General features: G+C 34.3%; 1 long non-coding RNA gene and 1 other non-coding gene across 2 annotated transcripts in view; both read right to left on the bottom strand.

Moving 5' to 3' along the window:
* LOC111775586 (uncharacterized) overlaps window positions 1-23771 on the bottom strand; it is a 204911-nt gene that overhangs the window by 83373 nt on the left and 97767 nt on the right. The window contains exons 6-7 of the long non-coding RNA XR_002811331.2: window positions 22070-22130; window positions 20863-20899 (exon numbers count right to left, since the gene is read on the bottom strand). This is a non-coding gene — a long non-coding RNA (uncharacterized lncRNA). The remainder of the gene's footprint in view (window positions 1-20862; window positions 20900-22069; window positions 22131-23771) is intronic.
* LOC111769780 (small nucleolar RNA SNORD109A) lies at window positions 21367-21433 on the bottom strand. The gene has a single exon (XR_002802602.1). It is a non-coding gene; the product is annotated as a small nucleolar RNA SNORD109A (small nucleolar RNA).

Raw genomic sequence — 23771 nt, 5'->3', positions numbered from 1 at the left:
AATGTGATCTGCAGATTCAATGTAATTGCTATGAAAATCCCAACTACCATTTTTGCATAAATGGAAAAACCAATTTTGTAATTAATATGGAATCACAATAGACCCTGGATAGGAAAACAATATAGAAAATGACAAACAAACTTGGAGGATACATACTTCCCAAATTCAAAACTTACTGTACAGCTACAGTAATTAAAATAGTGTGGTACTGGCATGAAAATAGACATATTATCAATGGAATAGGATTTAGATCTGAGATAACCCCATCCACCTCTTCTCAATTGATTTTGGACAAGAGTGCCAGACCATTTAATGTCTCTTCAAGAAATGGTGCTGCAACAACTGAATATTCACATGTAAAAGATTGAAATTAGACCTCCTACATCACAGTATATGCAACAATCAACTCAAAATGAATCATCAACCTAAATGTACAGGCTAAAACTATAAAACCCTCAGAAGAAAACAAGAATTCTTCACAATGTTGAATTGGGCAGAAGCACAAGCAACACAAGAAAAACCAAATTGGACTCATTAAAATCTTGTTAAATGAAATAAGCCAGACAGAAAAAGACAAATACTGCATTATTACACTCATATGTGGAAGATAACAAATACATGGATAAAGAGAACAGATTAGTGGTTACCAGAGGGGAAGGGGGTTGAGGAGTGGGTGAAAGGGACAAAGGGGCACATATGTATGGTGATGGATAAAAATTAGACTACTGGGGGTGAGCATGATGAAGTGTATTCAGGAATTGATAAACAATAATGTACAACTGAAATTATACAATGTTATAAACCATTATAATCCCATTAAAATTACTTAAAAAGTCACAAAAGTGAAAAGACATCCTATAGAATGGGAGAAAATACTTGCAAATCATATATATGATAAGGGTTTAGTGTCCAGAATATATGAAGAACGTATAAATTTTGCAAGAAAAGAACAAACAACCTAATTTTTAAAATGGGTGAAGGACTTGAATAGACATTTCTTCAAATAAGATATACAAATGATCAACAAGCACACTGAAAGATGCTCAACGTCATTAATCATTAGCGAAATGCAAATCAAACCACAATGAGATACCACTTCACACCAACTAGATGACTATAATAAAAAAGTGGAAAGTAGCAAATGTTGGTGATGATATGAAGAAATTGGAACCCTCCTCTATTGCTGGTGGGAATGTAAAGTGATGCAGCCACTGTGGAAAACAGTTTGGCAATTCCTCAATAAACTAAACATAGAATTATCATATGACACAGAATTCCACTAAGTATAAACTAAAAAAATTGAGAGAGGTATTCAAACATAACTTGCACACAATTGTTTATAACAGCAGTATTCACAATAGTCAATAAGTGGGAAAAACACAAATGCCAATCAAATGATGAATGGATAAAAAAATGTCATGTAGCCATTCCATGAAATATTATTGAGCCGTGCAAAGAAATAAAGTATTGACACATGCTACAACATGAAGAAATCTCAAAAACATTATGCTAAGTGAGTAAAGTCAGATACAAAGGTCACTTATTAATTCAATTTACATGAAATATCTAGAATAGGTGAATTCATAGAGACAGAAAGCAGCTTAGTGGTTGTCAGGCACTGGGGCAAGGAGGAATTGGGATTAACTATTTATCATGCCTGGAGTTTCCCTTTTGAGGTGATGAAAATATTTAGGAACTAGACAGAGTTGATGTTGCACCAAATTGTATATTACTAAATGTAACTGAATTGTACATTTTAACAAGCCTACTTTTATGTTATGTGAATTTTACCTCAATATAAAAAGATAGAGATTGGCAGAGGGGATGAAAAAAACATGATTCAGTAATGTGCTGTCTATGAGAAACTCACTTCAAATATAATGACATGGATAGGTTGAGAGTAAAAGGATGAAAAACATATGTCATGAAAACATTAATTTTTTAAAAAGAGTGGCTATATTAATAAAGTAGATTTCAGAGTAAACAAAAATACAAGAGACAAAAAAGAGACACTATATAATGATAAAAGAATTAATCCATCAGGAAGACATAATTATCCTACATGTGTATGCATAAAACAACAAATTCTCACATGCACGATGCAAAAACTGATACAACTGAAAGGAGAAATAGACAAACCCAGAATTATAGTTGGGGACTTCACTTTCCACTCTCAGCACTTGATAGAACTACTAGACAAAAATCCACAAAGATGTAGGAGAACTTAGCAGAACCATCAAACAACAAAGTCTAATAACATTTATAAAACAATAGCACAGAACAGTCATTCTTGTCAATTTTCCATGGAATATTCACCAACACAGATTATATCTAGGCCTTTTTAAAAAATTATATCTATAAAATAAATCTCAACAAATTAAAAAGAATTGAAATCATACAGAGTAAGTTCTCTGAACAAAATGGAACCCAAACTATAGGTAAATGACAAAAAGAGACCAGGTAAATGACAAAAAGAGACCAGAAAGTCCATAAAAACTTTGGAAATTAAGCAATACAATTCTAAGTAATCCTTGGGTGAAAGAGAAAGAATCAAAAGAAAATTTTAAGAGACACATAGAACTGAATGAAAATGAAAGTAGAACACACCAAAATATTTGTGATGCAGCTAAAGCAGTGCTGAGATGGAAATTTATAGCACTAAAGGTTTACTTTACATTAGAAAAGACAAAGGTCACAAATCATAATCTTAGTTCCTACTTAAATAAACTAGAAAGAAGAGCAAAATGAACCTAAAGCAATAAGAAAGAAGGAAATAATAAAGAGAAGTAATGAAACTAAGATTTGTTATGCTCCTTCTGGAACCAGAGACCAGATCTCACTCTGAGAACATGGGCTTCCAGTTTCAAGACTACTGCCAAGGTAGGGAAGGGAGTGGGGTGAGGGTAACAACATCATAAAGCTTTCCTATTCTTTTAAAGTTGCCTTTTTCTTGATTCAACATCTGCTTCATTGCTGAACCATTTGACTATTTAACAGAATTCTGAAAAAGTTTATTCTGACAAATTTTGCTTTTTTTTAGTGTTTCTGTGGAGGGACAGGTCTACTTTGCCATTTCCCTCTCCATTTTTGAAGGATAATCTCATTGGATACAGAATTGTAGGTTGATGGGCTTTTACTTTCAACATTTTAAATATTTCATGCCATTCCCTTATTGCTTGTAAGGTTTCTAAAGTGAAGTACATGTATTTCTTATTTTTGTTTCTCTATTTGTGTTTTTTCTCCTCTGACTGCTTTCAACATTTTCTCTTTGTCTTTGGTTTTGGCAGTTTGAAAATGACATGCCTAGTTGTAGATTTTTTTCTGTGCTACTTATTCTCCTTTACGTTCTCTAAGCTTCCTGCATCTTTGTTTTAGTGTCTATCATTAATTTTGGAAAATTATCTGCCATTTTCACTTCAAATATTTCTTCTCCTTTCTCTTTCTTTTCCTACTGGTATTCCCATTATGTATACGTTACACCTTTTGTAACTGTCTACAGTTCTTTGAGATTCTGTTCTGTTTTTAAAATTCTATTTTCTTACTGCATTTCAGTTTGAGAATTTCCTATTGGCATACCTTCAAACCCACTGATTCTTTCTTCACCCTTGTTCAGTCTACTGATGAGTCCATCAAATGCATTCTTCATTTCCGTTACAGTGTTTTTTATTTCTAGCATTACCTTTTAAATCTTTCTTAGCATTTTGATCTCTTCACTTACATTACTTATGTGTTCTTGCATTGTAATTTTTGTTCAGACAAAAAATAATATATTGAATAGTAGGATCTGAGATAATAGCTCTTTGTGTGAGGCTTTATGTTGATCTGGTTAGAGGTAATGCTATGTTTAACATTTGTTGTAGCTATAGGTGTCAGAAGCTTCAATATCACCAAGTGTCTTTGTTCTGGTCTCTTCTATTGTTTTTGGGTTTTCCTAGACATTTCTTTTCAAATAGAATCTGTGTCTTGTAACTCTTCCAGCAGTGATCTACTATTATTATACTGGAGGCTGGTTGATGTGGTGGTAAAGTATTAGGGAGGAGAAGTGTTCTGTAAGCTTATGATTAAATCTTCCTGGGCTGTGACTTTCAGAAGAGAGACTTAGCCTATTTTTTTCTTCCCCTATGAGAGACAGGGAGGCAAGATGGGGCTCAGGCCATCCAGTTGCTTTTCCCATATGTCAGACAAAGCTCAGGGAGCATACTTTCCCCAGAGGGCAGGCTGCTGCCATGGGGTACAGAATGCTCTGAGAGTATTTAAAAATGGCTACTTTCTCCTAGGCATATTTTGAAATGGTTGCTTTTCACTTCCCCATGATTGAAGCAAAAGGTGGTTTTCCTGCATCTTTAGTGTGAGAACCTAGTGGGGCTCCTGGAAGTAGAGTCCACAAAAATGTGGGAAGCTAACACTCGGCCCTCAGAAGTTTTTAACTCTCCACATAGTCTACACTCCGGCAGTTCATCAATTATTATTTAAGTGTTCCTACTAGTACAGCAGTTTCTTCTCCTGGCAAGCTGTGATTCTCTGTATTTACTTCTCTCTCCAGCTTTGGAGTGGTGGTTTGCTTTATGACCTCAATTCTCTGGTTAGTCTAAAAAGAGTTATTGATTTTACTTTGTTCATATTTTTTTTCTCATGAGGACTTCCAATCTCTGGACATGTCAGAGCAGAAACTCTAAGTCTGTAGTTTTCTTTTCTTGTGATGTCTTTTGTTTTGGTATCAGGGTAATATGGGCCTTATAGAATGAGCTATGAAGTGTTCCTCCCTCGTCTATTTTCTTAGAAGAGTATGTGAAAGATTAGTATTAATTCTTTAAACATTTGATAGAGTTCAAACTTTTTAAATTGTAAATGGCCCATTTTAATTTTTCTGTGGTTTCAGTTTTGGTAGTGTGTTCCTTTCAAGGAATTTGTCCATTCCATATAATTTATTTTTTTTGACATTCATTGATTCACAATATTCCTCTATTATTTTTTTTTGTTTCTGTAAGGTGAGCATTGATGTCCCTACTTTCATTTTCTATTTTAGTAACTTGAATATTCTTTCTTTCTTGCTCAGTCTAGCTAATGGTATGCCAATTTTATTGACATTTCCAAAGAACCAACTTTCGTTTCATTAATTTTCTCTATTGTTTTTCTTTTCACTGCTTATTTCCACACTACTTTTTATTACTTCTTCCTTTTGCCTATGTTGGATTAAATTTTCTCTTCTTTGTCTGTTTATTATGGTGGAAAGTTAGGCTATTCATGTGAGATCTTTTTAAATATAAGCATTTACTCTTGTAAATTTCCCTTTAATCAATGTTTTAGCTGTATCTACAAAATTTTGGTATGTTGTTTCTTCAATTCCACTCATTTCAAAATACATCTAATTTCTCTTGTGATTTGTTCTTTGGCTCTTTAGGTTTTTAGGAATGTATTATTTAATTTCCACATCATTGCAAATTTCACAAATTTCCTTCTGTTATTGATTTCTAATACATTATCTATGTGGTTGGAGAATATAAGTTGTATGATATCAGTTCTTTTAAATTTATTGAAGTGGGTTTTATGGCTTAACATATGATCATCCTGGAGAATGTTCAACATGCACTTGAGAAGAATGTATATTCTACTATTGTTGGGTAGTGTATTCAACGGATGTCCGTTAGGTGTTGTCTATTAGGTATTGTTAAGTTTTCTCTTTCCTTCTTGATCTTGCCTTATTGATCTATTCTTTCGTTAAGGCTTTGTGGAGGTATAATTGACAAATAAAAATTTTATATATTTAAGGTTTACAATGTGATGGTTTGATATAAGCACATCTTGTGAAATGATTACCACTAACAAGTGAATTAAAACATCCATCATCTTGTATGGTTACCATTTCTTTTTTTTTTGGTGTGGTGAGAACACTTAAGATCTGCTCTCTCAACAAATTTCAAGTATACAGTACAGTATTTTTTTTTTTTTACAGCATCACTGCTTCTTTTTTTGTTTTGTCCTCTGCTTTAGCTCCCCAAAGCCCCCCGTACACAGTTGTATATCTTAGTTGCAGGTCCTTCTAGTTGTGGGATGTGGGACGCTGCCTCAATGTGGCCTGACGAGTGGTGCCATGTCTGCGCCCAGGATCCGAACCCTGGGCCACCACAGCGGAGCGCACGAACTTAACGACTCGGCCACGGAGCCAGCCCCAGCAGTACAGTATTTTTTTAGTTAAAAAAAATTTTTTTTTGAGGAAGGTTAGCCCTGAGCTAACATCTGCCAATCCTCATCTTTTTTCTGGGGAAGACTGGCCCTGAGCTACCATCCATGCCCATCTTCCTCTGCTTTATATGTGGGATGCCTACCACAGCTTGGCTTGCCAAGTGGTGCCATGTCTGCACCCAGGATCCGAACCAGTGAACCTTGGGCCACCAAAGCAGAATGGGCTCACTTAACCACTGTGCCACCGGGCTGGCCCCTGTGGTACAGTATTAACTTTAGTCACAATGTTGTGCATTAGATTACCAGAACGAATTCATCTTATAACTAGAATTTACTATCTTTTGACCAATATCTGCTCTCCTTCCCCATCCCCTGGTAACCACCATTCCACTCTCTAGTTCTATGAGTTTGACTTTTTTAGATTCTACATATAGGTAAGATCATATAGTATTTGTCTTTCTATGTCTGGCTTTTATCACTTAGCATAATGTCCTCCAGGTTCATCTATGTTGTCACAAATGGAAGGAAATCCTTCCTTTTTATGGCTGAATAATATTCCAGTGTACATATATACACCACGTTTTCTTTATTCATTCATCCTTTGACAGACACATAGGTTGTTTCCAGATCTTGGCTCTTGTAAATAATGCTACAATGAACATGGCAGTGCAGCTATCTCTTTGAGATTCTGATTTCAATTCTTTTGGATAGATAACCAGTAGTGGGATTGCTGGGTCATATGGTTGTTCTATTTTTAATTTTTAGAGGAAACTCCACATTGTTTTCATAATGGCCGTACCAATTTATGTTCCCACTAACAGAGTACAAGCATTACAGTTTCTCCATATCTTTGCCAACACCTGTTGTCCTTTGTCTTTTTTATAATAGCCATCAAAACAGGTGTGAGGTGATATCTCATTGTGGTTTGGTTTGCATTTCCCTGATGATTAATGATGTTGAGCACAGTTTAATATACTTGGATATAAAAGGTATATGTATATCCTCTTTGGAAAAAATATCTATTCAGATCCTTTGCCTATTTTTAATTAGATTATTTGTGTTGAGCTGTGTGAGTTCTTTATATATTTTGGATATTAACTTCTTATCAGATATATGTTTTGCAAGTATTTTCTCCCATTCCATACGTTGTCTTTTCACTTTGTTAATTTCTTCCCATGCTGTGCAGAAGCTTTCAGTCTGATGTAGTTCCACTTATAAACTTTTGCTTTTGTTGCCTGTGCTTTTGGTGTCATATCCAAGAAATCATTGCCAAGACCAATATCAAAGAGATTTTTCCCTATGTTTTCTTCTAGGAGTTTTATGGTTTCAAGTTTTATGTTTAAGTCTTTAATCCATTTGAGTTTATTTTTCTATGATTAAGATAAGCATCTAATTTTATTGTTTTACATGTGGATATCCAGTTTTCCCAAAACCATTTATTGAAGATGCTATCCTTCCTCCACTGTTTATTCTTGGTGCCCTTGTCATAAATTAGCTGACCGTATATGTATGAGTTTAATTCTGGGCTCGCTATTCTGTTCCATTGGTTGATGTGTCTGTTTTCAAGTCAGTGTCATACTGTTTTGATTATTATAGCTTTGTAATATAGTTTGACAACAGGAAGTGTGATGGCTCCAGCTGGGTTCTTCTTTCTCAAGATCTCTTTGGTTTTTTTGTGGTCTTTTGTGGTTTCATGTAAATTTTAGGATTTTTTTTCTACTTCTGTGAAAAATGCCATAGGAATTTTGATAAGAATTGCATTGAATTCGTAGATTGCCTTGGATAGTAATGGACATTTTAACAATATTAATTCTTTCAATCCACTGAACATGGATATCTTTCCATTTACTTAGGTCTCATTCAACTTCTTTCATTAATGTCTTAAAGTTTTCAGTGTATGGATATTTCATCTCCTTGGTTAAATTTATGCCTAAGTATTGTTTGTTGTTGTTGATGCTATTGTAAATGAGAGTTTCCTAATTTCAGTTTTTGGATGGTTCATTGTTAGTGTATAAAAATGCAACTGATTTTTGTACAGTAATATTGTGTCCTTCAACTTTACTGAATTATTTAATAGTTCTAGCAATTTCTTGGTGGATTCTTTAAGATTTTCTATGCAAGATTATGTCATCTGCAAAGAGAAATAATTTAACTACTCCTTTCTAATTTTATTTCTTTTTCTTGCCTAATTACTCTGGGTAGAACTTCCAGTACTATGTTGAATAGAAGTGGTGAAACTGGGCATCCTTGTCTTGTTCCTCATCTAAGAGGAAAAGCTTTCAGCTCTTCCCCATCAAGTACGATGTTAGTTATGGACTTGTCATACATGGCCTTTATTATGTTGAGGTACATGCCTTCTAAACCTAATTTTTTGACAGCTTTTATCATGAATAGATGTTGAATTTTGTCAAGTGATTTTTCTGTGTCTGTTGAGATGATCATATGATTTTTATCTTTTATTTTGTTAATGTGTTATACTACACATTAATTTGTGTATGTTAAACTATCTTTGCATCCCAGGCATAAAGCACATTTCATCATAGTGTATAATAATTTCAATGTCCTGTTGAATTTGGTTTGCTGTTTTTTAAAGAATTTTTGCATCAATTTTCATCAGGGATATTGGCCAGTAATTTTTTTTCTGATAGTGTCCTTATCTGGCCTTGACGTGAGGGTAATGCTGGCCTCATTAAGTGAGTTTGAAAGTCTCTCCTCCTCTTTATTTTTCCTGAAGAGTTTGAGAAAGATTGGCATTAATTCTTTAAGCGTTTGGTGGAATTTACCCATGAAGCCATCTGGTCCCAGAATTTTCTCTTTGGGAGGTTTTTTATTAATGATTCAAGATCCTTACTCATAATTGGTCTGTTCAAATTGTCTAATTTCTTCATGATTCAGTTTTGGTAGGTTGCATGTTTCTTGGAATTTATTCATTTTTTCCAGGTTATTCAATTTATTGATGTATAATTGTTCATATTGGTCTCCTATGTTATTTCATATTTCTCTGTTATCAGTTGTAAAATTTCCTTTTTATTTATGATTTTATTTATTTTAGTCTTCTCTTCTTGGTTAGCCTAGATAAATATTTGTCTTTTTTTTAATCTTTTCATAAAACCAACTCCTAATTTTGTTGATTTTTTTCTATTGTCTTTCTAATCTCTATTTCATTCATTTCTGCTCTAATCTTTATTATTTTCTTCCTTCTGCTAACATTGGGTTTAGATGGCCTTTTTGTATTTCCTTGAAGAGTAAAGTTAGGTTGTTCATTTGAGATCTTTTTTTTATTAATGTGTTTATTGCTATAAATTTCCATCTTAGAACTGCTTTTGCTTCATCCTATAAATTTTGGCTTGTTGAGTTTCCATTTTTGTTTTTCTCAAGATGCTCTTGATGTTCCTTTTGATTTCTTCTTTGACCCATTGGTTATTCAGCAGTGTTTTATTTAATTTCTACATATTTGTGAATTTTCCAATTTCCTCCTGTTGTTGATTTTTAATTTCAGGCCATTGTGGTTGGAAAAGATACTTGATATAATCTCAATCTTCTTAAATTTGTTAAGACTTCCTTTATTGACCAACATGTGATCCATCCTGGAGAATGTTCCATGTGCACATGAGAAGAATGTATATTCTGGTGCTGTTGGATTAAATGTTCTGTATATGTCTGTCATGTATTTGACCTATGGTGTTGTTCAAGTGTCCTGTTTTCGTATTGATTTTCTGTACAGATGATCTATCCACTGTTGAAAGGGAGGTATTGAAGTCCTCTACTATTATTGGATTGCTGTCTATTTCTCCCTTTATTTCTGTTAATGTTTTCTTAAATAGTTAGGTACTCAAAGGTGGATGCATATATATTTACAATTATTATATCCTCTTCATGAATTGACCCCTTTATCATTATATAGTGACCTTTGTCTCTGACCAATTTTGACTGAATGTCTGTCTTATCTGATATAAGTATAGCCACTCCTCTCTTTTGGTTACCATTTGAATGGAATTTCTTTTTTCCATCCCTTCACTCTCAGCCTATGAATGTCCTTAAAGTTTAAGCAAGTCTCTGGTAGGCAGCATATAGTTAGTATTGACTTTTAAAAAAATCATTTCAGCCATTCTATGTCTTTTGATTGGAGAATTTAAACCATTTAATTTTGAGTAATTATTGATAGGTAAGGACTTACTCTTGCCATTTTGCTATTTTCTGACAGTTTTATAGTTCTCTTGTTCTTATCTCCCTTTCTTGCTGTCTCCCTTGTGATTTGATTTTTGTGGTGGTATGTTTTTATTTCTATTTATTTTTATGTATCCACTAGGGTTTTTTCCTGTGGTTACCAAGAGACTTACATAAAACATATTATTGCTATAACAATCTATTTTCAGCTGATAAGAACTTACCTTCAATCACATACAAAAACTCCATATTTTTAGTTTTTCTCCCCCCACAGTTTATGCTATTGACGTCATACTTTGCATCTTTTTATATTGTGCATCCATTAAAAAATTATTGTAGCTATAGTTGTTTTAAATTCTGTTATCTTTTAACTCTTAGGCTAGAGTTAAAATGGGTTTATGCAACAACATTACAGTATTAGAGTATTCTCAATTTGAGTATATATTTACCTTTACCAGTCAGTTTTATACTTTTATATGTTTTTATGTTGTTTCTTAATTTCTGCTCATTTCAGTTTGAGGAACTGTCTTTTGGCTTTCCTTTTAATGCAGGTCTAGAGGTAATGAACCCTGTCAGCATTTTTTGGTCAGGGATTGTCTTTATCCCTCCTTTATTTATGAAGGAATGTCTTGCTGGGTATAGTATTCTTGACTGGAAGTTTTTTCTTTGAGCACTCTAAATATATCATACCAGTCTCTCCTGGCCTGCCAGGTTTCTGCTAAGAAATTAACTGATCACGTTCTGGGGGTTCCCTTATATGTAATGAGTCACTTTTGTCTTGCTGATTTCAAAATTCTCCCTTTGTCTTTGACTTTTAGCAATTTGATTATAATGTATCTCAGGCTAATCTTGAGTTGATCTTTCTTGGGTTCCTTTGAGCTTCATGTACCTATATGTACAAATGTCTCCTAGATTTGGGGAGCGTTTAGCCATTATTTCTTTAAATAAGCTTTCTTCCCCTTTCTCTCTCTCTTCTCCTTCAGGGACTCTAATGATGCATATATTTGTTTGCTTGATGATGTCCCATAATTCACATAGGCTTTCTTCATTCTTTTTTCTTCTTGTTCCTTTTATTGGATAATTTCAAATGATCTGTATTTGAGTTTGCTGATTCTTTTTTCTGCATTATTGAGTCTACTGTTGAAGCTCTCTGTTAAATTTTTCAGTTCTATCATTGTATTCTTCATCTCCATGATTTATTTGTTTTTTCCCCTGCGGTTTGTATTTCTTTATTAAAATTCTCATTTTGTTCATGCATCGTTTTCTTGATTTTGCTGAGTTGTCTATTGTGTTCTTTTGTAACTCAATGAGCTCCTTCAAGATGATTATTTGGAATTCTTTGTCAGGTAATTCATAGATCTCTATTTCTTTTGGGTCTGTTAGTAGAGCTTTATTGGTTATTTGAGACTGATTGATTGATTGTCTGATTCTTCATTGTTTGTGTAGCCTGCATTCACATCTGCGCATTTGAAAGAGAAAACACCTCTTCCAGTCTTTCCAGACTGTTTTTGGTAGGGAAAGACTTTCTCTTGTAGATTTCCTTTGCTGACGGAATTACCTAGGGAATTTCAGTCAAACTGGGTTAGAGCAAGGTCATGAGACTGTTGCTGGGTCTGCAGTGGTATTTGCAGTTGGTGATCTTGTTACCAGGTGTTCTGGCAGGCATGGATCCTGTCTAGTCCATGGGGTATGAGACTGTCTCCAGGACCTTTTTCATTACAGCTGGCACTGGGAAAAGCATCCAGATTTGGGTCCACAGATGATAGGTCTGCTACCAAGTGTGTGGAGAGGTGTGGCTCACATCAGGTCCCTGGGAAGACTCCTGCTATGTCACTGGGTTGGCAAGACTGGCATTGGACCATGGCTGAGAGGGGCTGAACTGAATCCAAGGGCTGCTTCGATGTCCACATCTGGGACTGAAGTTTGGAGGACAGACTCTGAAGGCATGAGTCAGGTATCCCTCATCAGGTCTCTGGGCAGATAGGATTGCTCCCTGACCACAGCTGGTAGGGATAGAAGTCAAGTTATAGGACCATTTCAGGATTTGCTGTCAGACCTTAGTCTGTGGGCTTATCTCTAAGGTCATGAGTGGGCATGCCTCCTGCTGTCTCTGGGTGGACTGGATTGCTTGAGGACTATAGCAGGGAGGGGCTGGAGCTCAGTTACAGGGCTGTTTCAGTATCTATTGTTGGATTGAGGTTAGCTATCTTTCCTCCAGGGGCACTAACATGCATGTCTTCTGGTGGGTCCCTAGGCTGACTGGACTGCTTGCAGAGTATGACTAGGAGTATCTGGATCTGAGTCATAGGGCAATTTCAGGATCTGCCATCTGACTGAAGTTGGCTGGCCTGCCTCCAGGGACACTGACAGGTATGTCTCCCAGTGGGTCTCTGGGCTGGCAGGGCTGATCATGGATAGCAGCTGGGAAGGACTGAAGTTGAGTTACAGGGTTGTTTCAGGTCTCCCGGAGTGCAGATGGGTGTGTTTCTGGCTGTTTCCTGTGGCTGGCAGGACTGCTCACAGATGAAGCTAGAAGGAGCTGGAGCCCAGTTATGGGGCCATTCTAGTATCTCGGTGGACATGGATGGGTGTGTCTCCTGCCAGCTCTCTGGGCTGGGAGTACTGCTTGAAGACCATGACTGAGAGAGGCTAGAACTGAGTCATGGGCCACTTCAGAATCCACACCAAGAACCAAGGTCTGTGGGCCAATTACCCGAGGCACAAGCAAGTGTGACTCTTTCCAGGTCCCATGGCATATGGTGCTTCTGGCAGGACCAAAGCCAAATGGGCTTATAGCTAAGTCTACAGGGGAATGGAGCTGTTTTGAGTTCTGTAGCTGGGACTATAGTTGGAAAGTCAACCCCTGGGTATGATCCTGCCTTCTCAAGACAGCTCTCCCTGCTCTTGAACCCCACTGGCATTTCATAATCTCCAACCTGGATCCCAAAGCTCCCACAAAGCCACTTTTGTCTCTGAATGGTGGCCAAATTATTGTTTCAGAGGGAGGATACACACTGTCTTGCTGAAATCACTTTGTTCTTCCATTATTGAAAATTGGGTTTTGAAGTCTCCAACTGTAATAGTTGAATCATCTATTTGTCCTCTCAATTCTAACAGTCTTTGCTTTGCGTGTTTTCAGCTTTGTTGTTCAGTGTATAGGTTAATAATTATGTCTTTCTTATCAATTTATTATTTATCATTTAAAATGTTCTTTGGCTTTAGCAACAGTTTTTGTTAAAGTCTCTTTCATCTGAGCTGCTCCAACTTTATTTTAATTATAGTTTGCATGGTATATCTTTTTTTTACCATTTTACTTTCAACCTATTTGAGTCCTGACTCTAAGGTATACCTCTTCTACACAGCTTATGGTTAATCTTTTTTCCCCCTTAATTTGGACAACCTCATCTTTTGATTGTTTATTCCTTTTACATTTAGTCTAATTACTTATAGGGTAGGGTTTATGACAGCCAATTTGTTATTTGTTGTCTATATGTCTTATGTGGTTTTTTCCTGTATTTCTCCATTATTCTTTTTTTTTGTTAAATAGATATTTTCTAGAGTACCATTTAAATACTATTATTTATATACATGTGTACAAGACATATATATGTTTTAGTAGTTGCCCTGAGAATTCAAATTAACATCATAACTTAAACAATCTAGGTTGGATCAATAACAACTTAATTTCAATAGTATATAAAAACTTTGTTCCGATATAGCTCCATTCCTTCCCATCAATTTGTCTTATTGTCATACAAGTTACAACTTTATACATTAAAGACCATAAACACAAATTTATAATTGAAATTACTTTTTAAATCAAACAAGAGGAAAAAAATGGTTGTAGACAAAACACGTTTATATTTTGTTTTTATATTTATCTATTTAGTTACCTTAACTAGTGCTCTTTATTTCTTCATGTGTATTTGGGTTACTCTCCAGTGTCTTTCTATTTCAGACTGAAGGAGTCCCTTTAGCAGGTCTAATAACAGGTCTAATAGTAAAGAAGTCTCTTAGTTTTTATTTGGGAATATTTTAACTTCTCCTCTTTTGAATGATGGTTTTGATGGATATAGAATTCTTGGTTGAGTTTTTTCTTTCATCACTTTGAGTATGTCATCGTCTTCCCTTCTGGCCTGTATAGCTTATGGTGAGAAGTCAATTTTTAAACTTACTGAGGATCACATGTATATGTTGAGCCATTTTTCTCTTCTCTTCAAAATTTTCTCTTTGTGTTTATTTTTCAACATTTTGACTATGATGTGTATAGATGTGGATCTCTTTGAGTTTATCTTATTTGGAGTTTATTACTTTTCTTGGATGTGTAGATTAATGTTTTTCTTCAAATTTGGAAAGTATTTAGCCACTATTTTTTCAAATATTTCTTTCTCCTTTCTTTCTTCTCCTTCTAGGACTCCAATTTATGAGCATATTGGTATGCTTGATGGTGTCCACAGTTCTCTGTAGCTCAGTTGATTTTTCTTCATTCTTTTTCCTTTTGTTCCTTATGTCAGATAATCTCAACTCACCTATCTTCAGGTTTATTGTTTCTTTCTTCTGCCTGCTCAAATCTACTGTTGGAAGCCCTTTTACGTAATTTCAATTTTAGTTATTTTAATTTTTAGGCACAGAATTTTTATGTGCTTCTTTCTTATAATTTCTCTCTCTTTATTGATATTCTGTATTTTGTGAGACATCATTATAACACTTCCCATTAATTCTTTAGACATGTTTTAACTTTAGTTTTTGAGTAGCTTTTTGTCCCTTAAAGATTGGCACCTGAGCTAACAACTGTTGCCAATCTTCTTCTTTTTTATTTTTTGCTTTTTCTCTCCAAATCTCCCCAGTACTACATAGTTGTATATTTTAGTTGTGGGTCCTTCTAGTTGTGGCATGTAGGATGCCATCTGAACATGGCCTGATGACTGGTGCCATGTCTGCACCCAGGACTCAAACCAGTGAAACCCTGGTCTGCCAAAGCAGAGTGCACAAACTTAACCACTCAGTCATGGTGCTGGCCCCTGAATAGATTTTTAACAGTTAATTTAATGTCAGTGTCTATTAAGTTGAACATTTAGCCTTCTCAGGGATATTTTCTTTTGACTTCTCCTTTCCTGTGCATGTGCCATACTTTCTTATTTCTTTTCACGTCTTGTAATTCTTTTTTGTTGAAAATTTGACCTTTTATATATGATGTGGCAATTCTAGAAATCAGATTCTCCCCCTTCCAAAAATTTATTGTTGCTACTGTTTGTTGGCATTGCTGGTTGTTTTAAAAATGATTTTCCTAAACTAATTCTATAAAGTCTGTATTCCCAGTAGTATGTGGACACTGAAGACTGCTCAGTTATTCTAGTGGTCAGCTAATCATTGGACCAAGATTTCCCAACCAAGACTCTAATCAGTATGTCTGCTACCCTTTACAAAGAGGCTTTGTGTGTGTGTGTGTGTGTGTGTGTGTGTGTGTGTGTTTGTGTGTGTTGGGGCTCACATTTAGTACTTAGATAGTTTACAATTCTTCCTTAGCTTTCACCTCCTGCTTGTACAGGTCTTCAAGGAAAGCCAGAGGTAACCAATTAGGACCTTATCAGGTATTTCCTGTGCAGGCATACAGCTCTGCACATGTATGTAGCCTTGAGGTCAAAAGAATATATTGGAACTTTTCTTGACAAATTAGTATTTCTAGAACAGAGTTACTTGTCTACAGAGGTATTATTTTTATTAAGGAAACAATGAACACTTCAGCTTAAGTTTATTGAAGCTGGTAATATGGCAACCTGATAAGCTTCTGCAAAACCACTTCTCTCTATGGGGATGGCACAGTTTGGGATATGGCAATCTTGACAAACACACAAATTAGAACAGAATAAATAATTTGACAGGAATTGATTTTCAAGATTTACCTCTTAGATTATAGGAGCAAAAAGAGATCAATCACCAAAATAACACCTCATATAAACTTGCTTTCACCACAGCCACTGTGGAAAACAGTAGGGAGGTTCCTCACAAAGTTAAAAATAGACTACCACATGATTCAGCAATTCCACTGCTGGGTATTTATTTGAAGAAAACAAAAATAATTTGTATTTTGTTGTTGTTGAGGAAGATTCACCCTGAGCTAACATCTGTTGCCAATCATCCTCTTTTTGCTTGAGGTAAATTCACCTCGAGCTAACATCCATGCCAATCTTCCTCTATTTTGTATGTGAGTCGCTGCCACAGCATGGCTGCTGATGAGTGGTGTAGGTCCATGCCTGGGAATTAAACCTGGGCTGCCAAAATGGAGTTCACTGAACTTAACCACTGGGCAACAGGGCTGGCCCCCAAAAACAATAATTTGAAAAGATATATATACCTCATGTTCACTGCAGCATTATTTACAATAGTCAAGATATGGAAGCAACTTAAGGGTCCATCAACAGATGAATGGACAAAGAAGATGTGGTATATATATATACAATGGTATATTACTCAGCCACAAAAAGAATGAAATCTTGCCATTTGTGACAACATGGATAAACCTAGAGAGTGTTATCCTAAGTGAAATAGGTAAGACATAGAAAGATAAATATTATATGATTACATTTATATGTAGAATCTAAAAAACAAAATAAATGAACAAAAAACCAAAACAGAAATAGACTCACAGATACAAAGAACAAACTGGTGGTTGTCAGAAGGGAGGGGGGTGGGGAGACAGACAAAATAGGTGAAGGGGATTAAGATGTATAAACTTACAGTTATAAAATAAATGGGTCATGGGGGTGTGGTGTACAACATGGGGCATATAGTCAATAATATTGTAATAACTTGGTGTGGTGACAGGTGGTGGCTGGATTTATCATGGTGATTATCATAATGTATAAAAATATCGAGTCACTATCTTGTACACCTGAAACTAATATAGTATTGTATGTCAATTAAATTCAATAAAAATTTAATTCATTAAAAAAACCCTGCTTTCAGCAACTTTGTCTCTCCTCAGTATCCTAAGCAATATTTCTTCACTTTGGAACAATAATATTACTGCCAAGTGCCCATCCACTAATTGCATTCCTAGATCTAACTCTATATTTTCATTCAATCTGCACTTATAGTTCACATCTTTCTTTAATATTCTGTCTCCACTAATATTTAAAAAATAATTTTTCTATTTAGGAACAACAGCTCATATTCCTCTTCCACAAAAAAATTAGCTAAACTCTCTAGATAAAAGTCATATCAATGCTATCCTGCCGTATGTGTTTTTCCAATTTTCTCTTAGATCTGCTTAGCCAAACCAAGAGAATTATTAACTACCCTTCAGTCTCTATCCCATCATGCCCATTTTGCCACAGCCTCTCAATATGATTATCATTTTTTTGTATGAAAGTAACTAAATAATGAGTTTACTACATACTGGCCTGGAGAAATGACCTTGGATTTATCTTCACACAGACAGTATACTTAGAAAATATTGACATAAGATAATTGTGCAAAGAGACTTTAACCTGCTATGTTTACTGGGAATGTTTGACCTGTAGGCTCACTGCAGAGTTGGGTAAGCCATGTTTGATATGCAAGTCTGAGTCAACATGACCCTAACCATATATATACAAACCACACTGGCAACCAGATGTTGTTTGTCTGTGTCAAGTTCACAAACACACTCACACACAAACACACATCTAGGCTTCTATCTGAATAAGCCACAAAATGTTCATAGGGTGGTTGGTGCAAAACAAAAGTGTGTGCATCAGTAGTTATTAGACCTTTCGATGAGATAATAATAATGTACATGCTATATATCCCATTCTGCACGCTTTTATAAAGCTAAGTAAACATTATGCTGGATTAAAATTCTTTGTTTCCTGTGTGCTTAATTTACTACTTCAACCTGGGACCATAACTTAGGGCTTTATATTTATTTCCTTATTGGTTCACTCTCAAGCATGCATTACCAGCACTAAGGTCAAAGAAATAAAAAGAAAAACTCATATACCAAATATAAATCTGCTCAAATTATCTGGAAAGAAATACATATAACACAAGAATCTTAAAAATTTCTACTATGGAAGCTATCCTGATTAATTTCTTCATGTTAACACTTTTTTAACTCAATGTAATCAATTTTGCTTTCTCATCATCCTTGCATTCATTATCAGAATATAAATTACTATTATTAATAAAAATTGAAACCTATATGACTTATCCAGACAATGGCTTTTTCAGAACATCTGAATCTTAGTATACAAATTATGCTTTGCAATTAACAATAGTATTTAAGTGATAGGAAATGAAAAGCTATCCTGGTATGGCTGTCAGTGTTAAATACTACTTTAATGTTTGATTTACCAAAAATGTCTGAGAATACTCTTGACCTAACCTGAAGATATCAATCATTAGGCCCAAAGTAATACATTATCAACTAGACAATATTCCTAGGAAATGTATTAGCTAATATTCGGACTATTTTAATGGGATATTTTGAACTTTCTAGTGAAATGTAATATATGTGTAGAAAAGTACATCCACTAAAATTGTACAGTTCAATAAATTTGCACCATCCAAATACAGCAACTAATCAACATAGAGATCAAGATACAAATATTGCAAGCATTCCAGAAGCCACCCACATGTCTCATAACTTTCCATGACTAACTCATTTTCAGATCGTAGATTAGTAAATATGCAACAGGTATGGATGAAGCAATTTCAAACTGAAACTGGTATGTATAAAACACAGCATGTACAGTGATATAATTACATGCTAATGTAATGATAACTTCAAATTGAATATTTACTAAATTCTACAATACCCTGGGTCATTATAGACATGTAAAATTACTTGAAAGAAATGAAATAAATTCAAAGTATGTTTTCTCATCATATGGAATTAAGTTAGAAATCAGTAATAAGAACCAATAGAAAAAGCCCAACTGCTTGGAAGTTAAGCAATGCCCTTCTAAACAATTCACAATTCAAAAATAAATTAACATGGAAATTAGAAAATATATTTATATGAGTAATTGAAAAATGCCAAACTTGTGCTCATGCAGCTGAAAAGTGCTTACAGGGAAATTTAGAATGAAAATCAGTATATTAGACTTGAAGAAGGCTAAAACTGAATTAATTATATTTCATAATAAGCTAGATAAAGCAAAACAAATCAAACTCCAAAGAGTATAAGGAAAAATTAGTGAGATTAAGAGCAGAAATCAGCAAAATAGAAAGCAGATGTATAGTGGAAAAATACAAAAATTTGTAATTTGAAAAAATTAATATGATCGAAACCCTCCTAGCAGGATTAGTCAAGAATGAGAGATAACACAAATATTAATATCTAAGACATGAAAAATAGGAAGAGTATATTATTAACAAACTTACAACAATGAATTTGATGTTTCAAATAAAACGTTCGATTAGCAATAATCTTGAGGAAATGATGCAGTTACAAAGAAAACAAAATGATATAATCCTATTTTTATAAGCTATGAATAATCAGGTAAAAAATCAAATATATTTTCAGAAGGGGCAGCATTTGGGGAGAAGATGCTGAAGCTGGTCATAAGAGAGGGTTTTATTATGCTAGTCGTATTCCACTTCTATGTCTGAGTCCTGTACTTTTGTAAAGTAATAATTTACTGAATTTTAGTTGTTACTCGGCTCTTTATAATTATCTTTTATGGTTCTAGAGAATAAATATAAATAAATGAACAATATGTAATAAATGAATACAAAAATAAGTACTATTTGATAAGATTTGTGACGGAACTTTGTCAAGAAAAAAGTTTACCTATCCTTAGGACATCCCTAGCTCCCAGTAACCCAAAATCTTCAACACGGCTTGCCAAGAAACATATGGACAACTCTTAGTGATGCATATTTCAGGGCTTAGTAAAAAATAATGATGCCATATATGATATTTCTCTCTCTCTCCATTTGATATGTCTAACATAATACCTTTCTTAGCCCAATACAGTATTGAAAATTGAAATATTTTGTGTTTCAAAAGAAATATTGCGAATTTTATCATATAAAAACTTCATGGTCTTAGCGAGATCTGAAAAAATTTCACGTACAACTTATGTTGCAAAAACGAGAAATAACTAATTCATGTCAATCCTTAAAGTTTAAAGTAGAAGTAGAAATATAATATAGTGTGACCACAAAGACATTAGGAATCATAGAACCTCTATTCTGAAATCTCAATAATTAAACAGATGAAGAAAATCTGATAATATTTTGGCACATTTGGATTTCACTACAACAATTTTTTGATCCAATATGAAATTGCCAAAAAACTCTCTAAAATTCTACATTTTTCCATCAAAGCAGAAAAGAGTTCAAATGAAAGAAGAAATTATAAGGATTAAATAATGTAGGTAATCTTGGTGAGGGTCTCAATGAGGAAAAGGATACATCATTAAAAATGTTCTCAAATGTCTCTGAAAAGATGAACACAGAGACCTCAGGACCTGGCATGGAGCACATGACATATGAATTTCAAAGGATTTTGGTATAGTTACTCACCCCTGTTTTCTGAAGTGGAAGACCTGATTCCAGCTTTCTATCTCAGCAAAACATGGCAGAAAGAAAAGCAAAGACAGAGTCTCAGAAAATATTCAATAGTAAAAATAGCAAAGAACTAGTTGATTTCATTGTCATTATTTAATATAGTCAGGCAGTATTCTCTTCTTGTAGTCCAACATGAACGAGACTTTCAGTACCCATCACAGTTGCTTGTCCCCCTCTTAATTCAATCTTTTTTCATTTCCCGATTCATTGCTGAAGAGCATATTTCTTATGTACAAGCATTTATTTACAACTCTTTGTTCAAAGTGAGCAAAATGAAGCAAGTCTTGGATAACTGATCATATCTAAAGGTGCATACTGCCTTATAATTTAGGATACTAATGCTCTGTTCTGAGACAAAGAAAAAGCATGATAACAGTGGTATTATGTTGTCACTGAGGGGTCAGCAAATAGAGCCAGGCTCTGAGAGTCTTATTTGTACTATTAGAGGGCCACTAGTCTGGACCTCAGATTGACATCTGGAATGAGTCCCTCAGCATCCTCAGACAATTATGCTCATCATTGATCCAGACAAGCACCCTCCCAACAAATAAGCATTTCAATAGCCAGGCTTGTTGTGTGTAGGCTTATCTACTACATTATAAATAAAGAACAGTAAATGTGCAGCAGACATTTATCTAGTACCTGAACAATGGAACTCTTATATATATAGCATGAAAAAAAGATAACCTTGGATTATTGTAATAAAATTAGATAAAATCTACTGGGAAAATTAAAAATCCTTTAATCAACTAAAATTTTAAAGAGTATATGAGGTCGTAAAACTAATACAATATTATTAATACAGTACAAATATAAGTAGAAGCATCTATGTTCTGAATGTTTCAGGTAACGATAAAAAAATCAATATTTAGCACATTTGGATTTCGCTACAAGTTTATTTTCTTCCTCTACAAAATGGTGAAAAAGGAAATATGGCAATGATTCCCCAGAATTATTTAGATTACTTGAAAAAGAGATTTTAAAAAGGAAAGAAACAATAATGACGATTCCTTGAATGATGTAGGGACGCTTCAGGAGAAAATATCTATCATAAAAATATTCTTCCTTGAGCATCTGAGAGAATGAACTCACAGACTTTGAAGTATTGATCACTGGTTATAAAATACGTAAGAATTTCCAAGGCACCAGGTTAGCTGCTCACCTTTCTTTCCTGAAAGTAACTTGTTCACTTGAAAGGAGAGTAACTTGTTCTAGCTTTTGACCTGCAGCAAAACATCAGAAAAAATAAAATCAGAACACACAATGCATTAAATTAATTTAAAATAAAGCATAACATTGGTTCCATTTAAATTAATCCTACAAGTATCCCTTGCCACAAACATCACAGTTGCTTGATTATTTGTTATATTTTTCATTTCATTTATTCACTTGTTTCCTCTCTGAATTCTTTACTTTGAAAATAGCCAGCAACCATCTCTACTGAGCTATGCAAATAAGTGATACAGCAGTTATCTCCTGGATGGAAAATTCTAAAGTTGTATTCCATCCAATAAAGACTATGAAAACACCTTGTGATGAGAAAAATACCCTGTGATGTGAAAAATGCAAGGTGCATGGTATGGCTATTTTGAGATTATTGAGGAAGTCATCAATTGAGCCAGTTCTGAAAGTATTATTTGTCTTATTAGAAGGCCACTCAGATGGACCACAGCAACCTCAGATACTTATGCTTACCCTTGATTCACACAGGACCACTACCAACCAATAAACATTCTTCACATCACATTAATGCTCTTAACAATTTACTACTTGCCTTCAGCTTTCAGTGGAAAACAGCACAGGTCGAGATTTGACTTGACTTTAGGGAATCTGGTTATAATGGCAACTCTAGAAGTTTTCCAGGATCATTCTGTCTAGAGTGATATCTCAGTGGAGTAGTTTTCAATGCTGATATATTTACTCCATATCATAGAAACAAAGAATCAGGAGTTAACTTGAAGGTGGGTTGTATCACTTAAAAGATTATTGAAGTATGTTAGGATCTATCTGACAACAGCATACAGTGTGATACTCCTTTCATCTCATTAGTCTATAGTACCTAGCCAGAGAAGATATAGGTTCATATTGAAACCATAGGATCATTACTCCACACCATTCTCCATTTTATCTGACTAAGAGAAACTTTATTTCAACACATAACACATACAAACCAATTCTATTTCATGAATTCTTGCCTTCATTAACTTGCAAATACTCCCAAGTATCTGGATTTTTTATTAAACTTGTTTCTTATTACTATTTTGCAAAATACATATCCTTTCAGAAGCCATGTAAAATCTCTTTAAAAAAGAACATTTTTGTCATTTTCCTGATCTGGCTGACTTCCTAACATCTGACTTCTGTTTAACACACTATTACTAGCAAGAACAACAAAAGCTAACAGTAAATAATTGGAAACAAGAAATAGATATAATAAATGTCTGATTAATACATGTAAAATATGAATCACTACATTCATCAAATGAATGAATTATCAATAATTATATTGATTGGATAAAGACTCAAAATACATTAAGAAAGCTATTAAATTTCAAATCAAAATTTCTCAAGATACCAAGATATCTGAAGAGTTAAGATAATATTTATGATATATAAATATAACATAGACACAGAGAGGAATACAGATGTATTTATAAGGATAAGGAGATGGTATAATATAAAAGCTACTCTTTGGTTCCAGATAAACTTGTCTTATGGTGAAATTTGAGTAACTTCTTCTCCCTAGCCACGAGATACTCTCTGAAAACAAAGCAAAACAAAATATAAGCACAGTGCAAATGTGTCCTACTCAAAATGTCGGATGTACAAAAATAAGAATAAGATGGGATAAAGCAAGAAAATAT

The sequence above is a fragment of the Equus caballus genome, chromosome 1, assembly GCF_041296265.1.
Source record: "Equus caballus isolate H_3958 breed thoroughbred chromosome 1, TB-T2T, whole genome shotgun sequence".
Taxonomy (NCBI): domain Eukaryota; kingdom Metazoa; phylum Chordata; class Mammalia; order Perissodactyla; family Equidae; genus Equus; species Equus caballus.
The sequence above is the reverse complement of the archived record's forward strand: the minus strand, read 5'-3'. Positions and strand labels throughout refer to the sequence as shown.